We start from the raw sequence: 5349 nt of genomic DNA on the forward strand, positions 1-5349 counted from the left end.
ATCACCGAACGAAGCTTCTATTGAAAGGATGCTCTGATTCGGATTGCTGCTGGTTGAGAACTGAACGTTTTGCCAATCGACGAGTTCTATTCATTCGCTCGATTTCGGTGGGAGTTGGACGGGATGAGGTGAATTTTTTACCCACTGATGATCATTGCTCCATCCAGTGAATGGCAGGATGAGATGAAAGGGACATGAAGGAGCTACACTCTAAGGCATTATGTTTTCCTCAATTCTATCGACATTCAATGATTCTAGCTGCTGGGGCTGAAGTGGTGCTTTTCTAGTATTAGCGTAGAATTTGCTTTCCGTCCGTGCATTGACTCAGGATAGCCTGTGGCGATTGATATAGGAGCTGTTATTGGTGGCGAAACCCCAGGACGTGCATGATGTATTTCGAAACAGCAAAACTCTTGATACCGACTAATTGGTGGTCTGCAATTATTTTAGCTTTAAATAACCTTTTGGGGTGTTTACACTTATGCCATTTCACTAGCGCTAATGAGCCAGCAGCTAGCAAAAATCTCACCAGTATAATATCAACAGAGCATCAGCGTCTACCAGCATGAGATTTCAAGAGCAACTGAAATGAAGGTCTTTCTTAGCCTGTACTATTTAAGCACTTCTATATTGTGTGTTTGTGTAGTAAATTCAATAAGATTCATAGCAACACAGAACTTTTTGTTAGTGCCTCAATCTGAGGTAGGTTTTAAAAACAAACGATCAAATTGACGTTTGTCTGAAAACAAGCAGACCCAATCTTGATACCCGATCCTGGTTGGAACTGGAATCAACGAATTCGCTGGTCGATGGTATTATTGACAGCCGGAATCTAAGAGGGAATAAACACTATCATTTTCTTTATCCTACCGATTTGATTGTGGTGGTGTGAATTCCACTCCAACAGTTTCAGTGAGATTGACGCGCCCTTCTTAACAAACCATCCAGTAGGAAGCTTAATAAGTATTGCGAATTGTGTTATTCGATTTGTTGAAGGGTCCGCCCATCCGTTTTTTTGGCCCTTCATACAGCGATATAGTGAATTCAGATCGGTAGCTCAAATTGATCTTGCTATTAAGTGGAGCTGCATACAAGACAAGTCTTGAAGGGACATACATACTTACATTACTTACATACATACATACATACAATCAAAACAAACATAGTGTAGTACTAGAATTTCGACTAGAATGGGGTACGTTAACCGTAGTGAGCCAATTTAAAATCGTGAGTTGAGTTTTAATTTGCAAAATAAGCAAAAACTAGCTTAAGATTCAATTAACCGTAGTAATCTTTACAGGAAAATGTAAAGATTATAGGCCCATTTTGGGCCCATCGAGCAGAAAACATCAAATAAATCCATGATTTCAGAGTAAACAAGTCAATTATGCGTTTGGTACGATACTTTAGTTAATAAGCTACCGAACGAAGTCAATGAGAACGCGTGATATGAAAGTTTGCACCCATTATTCAGAAAAACAAAAGAAGCACTCCGAACCAGTGGTGGCACGAGTCCTGGAGTTTAACATTTTTTCCATAACATTTGATACATTTTGCGATAACCATTGTGACGACACACAAAAACAAACTGGCAAGCGGCAAAAATGTTATGACATTTCTAAACTGTTTTCTGCCAGCGACAGAACATTTTCGCACAAAGAAGCAGACAAGACCGGCGGCGCGCGCGACATAAATTTATGTCGTGTAGAATTTTGCTGATTTCTGGCTAATTACTGCATTTATTTGATGTTTATTGCATGGAATTAAAAGATAAGAATGAAGACTAACCACTCATAAGCATTGATGTTAAAATTATGCGTAAATAAGGGAGTTGGTAATTTACTGTCACACGCAAGCCTGCAGCTAAAATTTCATTACAATAAACTGTTTGGAAAAATCAGGCTGCGAGATTTTATTTATTCTCTATCTCCGCTGTTCGCTTGGAATGTAGTTATAAACGGCCGCCCGTGTGCTGGCTGTTTAGTTTCGCTCTGGACGATGGTTTTTCAAAAAATGTACTGTTGCCACCTCTGCTCCGAACGAATCAATTTTTTTCTTCATCCGATAGGCCGAAGTGAATTCATTGGCCTTTCAATGGCGTTGGGCCGAGTTTAGAATCCGTCGGCCGAGTTTGGCGTCAGAAAGCAGTGTTAGAATTTTGTCAATATCTCAACGATTGGTTTCTATTTATCAAATCTTACGGTATGTACGGAAAGCTAAATAAATTTGGAAACTATCAGTAATACTAACATTCCGTTTGGTGCTAAACTTCCCTAGATTAAGAAAGACTAAGTGCGAGTTGTGCTTAATAGGCCGGAAATGGGGTAGTTAAGCCTATTTGAACTTTTGTTCCTGGATTATTGTCAATGGGAATAACGCCGAAGGTTATGCAACGTTTCATATTAAAGAGATGCAGCGATATTTAATAGCGAATTTGTTTATTCCCAGTCTGCTGTCAAAACGTTTTTTTATTCTCTTGGGTTCAACCTAGTTCCGCGCTAGTTTCAACTCAAAAAGTACTAGTTTTGCACTGTGCTATTTTACGGTTTAGCGATTGGGTTCACCAATAGAACTGCATCCAACTGTCAAATTGTGTTTTGTTTTGGATCGTGTAATCGTAAAGTAATTTGTGCGAATAAAAAAAATGCAAAACGTTGCTATTTATCGCTCTTGCAGCTTCCGCTGTCCAATTATTGGAATCGGAAACGGAATCCGATTCGGATTCCAATTTTGAGGATCACATTCTGATGACCATTATCGGGAAGCCCAGAAACAAAAAAAGCGGGTCGAGAATTTCGTCAGCGATGTAGTGGAGAATCTCTCGGAGGAGGAGGTAATATAGAATAATTAAAACAGATTTTCATTGATGAACTCATGTTTCTTTCTAGTTCCGACGTCACTTCCGGCTCTACAAATCCACAGCCGAAACGATCATCAGACGATACGCAGAGTCCGAATTTTATCGATCGAATACCGGTATTGGACGCAGGAATGTTTCGGCAAATGATCAAATGTGTGCTTTCTTATGGTACGCATTTCGGCTATTGACTGATTTTCTTTGGTTTAGAGTACTTTCTTGGAGTTTCTATAATTTTTCTCAATTTTTTTTTCAGAGGTTTAAAGAAGGTTTCTGAAGTTTGCAAATTTTTTCTGGAGTTTGCAGTAGGGGAGAGAACTACCTCGACCTAATCTTGGTCTATAGAGCAGAAAACATCAAATAAATCCATGATTTTAGCGTTAATAACTCAATCATGTACCAGCGCCGTTGGTGTATTGGTGTGTGATTGTCTTTCACCCCAAAAGACCATCTTCGTAAGGGAAGTAAAGCCGTTGGACTCCGGTCTATGAGTGTAGGAGTGCCTCCCTAGCGTCGTTAGCATTGGTACTCAGTCAATCATGTGTTTGGTACGATGCTGTAATTTGCAGAATTGTTCTGAAGTTCGCAGAATTCCCCTGAGGCTCCATGAGTTTTTGTTTTTGTTTGCAAATTTCAGAAAATTTCGGTGAACTTCAGAAAAAAATCTGAGTGCTCAAAAAAAAATGTGAGTTCATCAGGAAAGTTGTGTGAACTTTTGGAAAATTTTGCAGAACATAAGAAAATTTTACGAACCTTGAGAAAGTTTTCTGAGCTTCGGAAAAATAATATCATTTCATAATATATTGTTCTCACTTTTTTCTTTTTCTTTCTAGGTTTTGTGCAAACAAGAATTCTTACCGAGAGATTGGTACTTTATTTAATATGTCCGAAACGTCCTTCTACAAATGCCTCAATAAAATCTTGGACTTTTTTTATAATCTGTCCAAGGAGATTATTCGCTTTCCGGAGACAGAGGCCGAAATGGAAAAAATCGTTACAGGATTCAAAAGTGTAAGGGCCTGTTCATAAACTACGTAGATATTTTTTTGGGATTCTTGACCTCCCCCCCTCCCCCTGCGTAGACAATTGTCCATACAAAAAATTTAAAATTTGTATGGGCTGTGGATAATTGTCAACCCCCCCCCTAAACTGTCTACGTAGTTTATGGACAGCCCCTAAGTTAAAATTGGATAATGTTTTGAGAGCATCAAATATTCAAATTATTTACAGATTGCTGGTTTTCCTGATGTTATAGGCTGTATTGACGGTAGCTACATCGCAATTCGAAAACCCGCCAATAAAATCAGGTCCACCTACATCAACCGGCACGATATGCTATCGATGACTCTTCAAGAAGTATGTGATCCTAATAGAAGATTTCTTGATGTTTGTATTGGGTCACCAAGTCGAATCCACGATTCAAGAGTGTTTTCATTGTCACCGATCAGCGATGATCTACCAGGTATATGTCAGGGAAGATATCATCTTCTCGGTGATGCTGCGTACCCGGTCCGGGAGTATTTGTTGACTCCGTACAAGGACAACGGTAACTTGACGATTAAACAGAGGAATTATAATCGGAAACACTGTCAAACTCGGGTCAGAATAGAAAATAGCTTCGGTGTGCTGAAGCAACGATTCCGCCACGGCTGGATTTTTTTCACGTGGAACGAATGTGCAAATTTGTTATCGCATGTTGCACTTTGATGTGGATGCACTAAAGTGGATTCAATGCTAAGGATTCGTGCACACATTACGTAACACATAGAGGAGGGGTAGTGGTGTCGAGTTTAAGTAACATATTGTTACATAGAGGGAGTTTGGTAATGGGAACCGGGTACGATTACTGATTTTTTTAAATTCAATCTTGAAAAAACTGGGTGGGGTGACATAACGTAATTTAAGGGAAGCATTAAGCGTTACTTATTGTTACATAAGCGAAGTATCAAAACCCAGATTTATTGGGCCGTATGAATAAAAAAGAGTTTACTTTACATTCCCATCCCAACAACCAATTTGAGTTGTTCAACAGCTGAATAAGCTATTTTTTAGCTGAAGAAGCTTGTTTTTGCCTGAATAAGCTCTTATTAAACATTCAATGTTTGTTGGGGTGCTTTTCTTACGGTAAAAGTAAAGCAAACACTTTTATTTATACGACCTATTGCTTTAAGTAATTTGTGTATCGCGCCTAACCTAACTTTTCTGAATTGCTTTTTACATTTTCAACTGTTATCAACAATTTCTAACAACTTGTGCCCTACTACAGATTTCCCTCGGAATATAACAGTGGTTCCAGATTGGCCAATGAGACCAATGATCTATTATGAGCTGTAGATAGTCTGTTCATGTAAATGTATTTTAAGGCTGTGTATTATTTGGTGAATTTTCACTTAATTTTGACAGATGGAAATTTTTCAAATAAACCTGCTATTGTACCAGACTTATTTCTGACAGACCAGTAATTAATTTTGACAAACACCTTCTCGAACATC

General features: G+C 38.7%; 1 pseudogene; it reads left to right on the plus strand.

The window, feature by feature from the left end:
- Window positions 1-2669: 2669 nt before the first annotated feature.
- On the plus strand, window positions 2670-4578 carry LOC135715286 (putative nuclease HARBI1; annotated as a pseudogene).
- Window positions 4579-5349: the final 771 nt, after the last annotated feature.

This window comes from Ochlerotatus camptorhynchus, unplaced genomic scaffold, assembly GCF_037179485.1.
Source record: "Ochlerotatus camptorhynchus isolate MF236.1 unplaced genomic scaffold, CSIRO-AGI_Acam_v1.1 ptg000844l, whole genome shotgun sequence".
NCBI lineage: Eukaryota > Metazoa > Arthropoda > Insecta > Diptera > Culicidae > Ochlerotatus > Ochlerotatus camptorhynchus.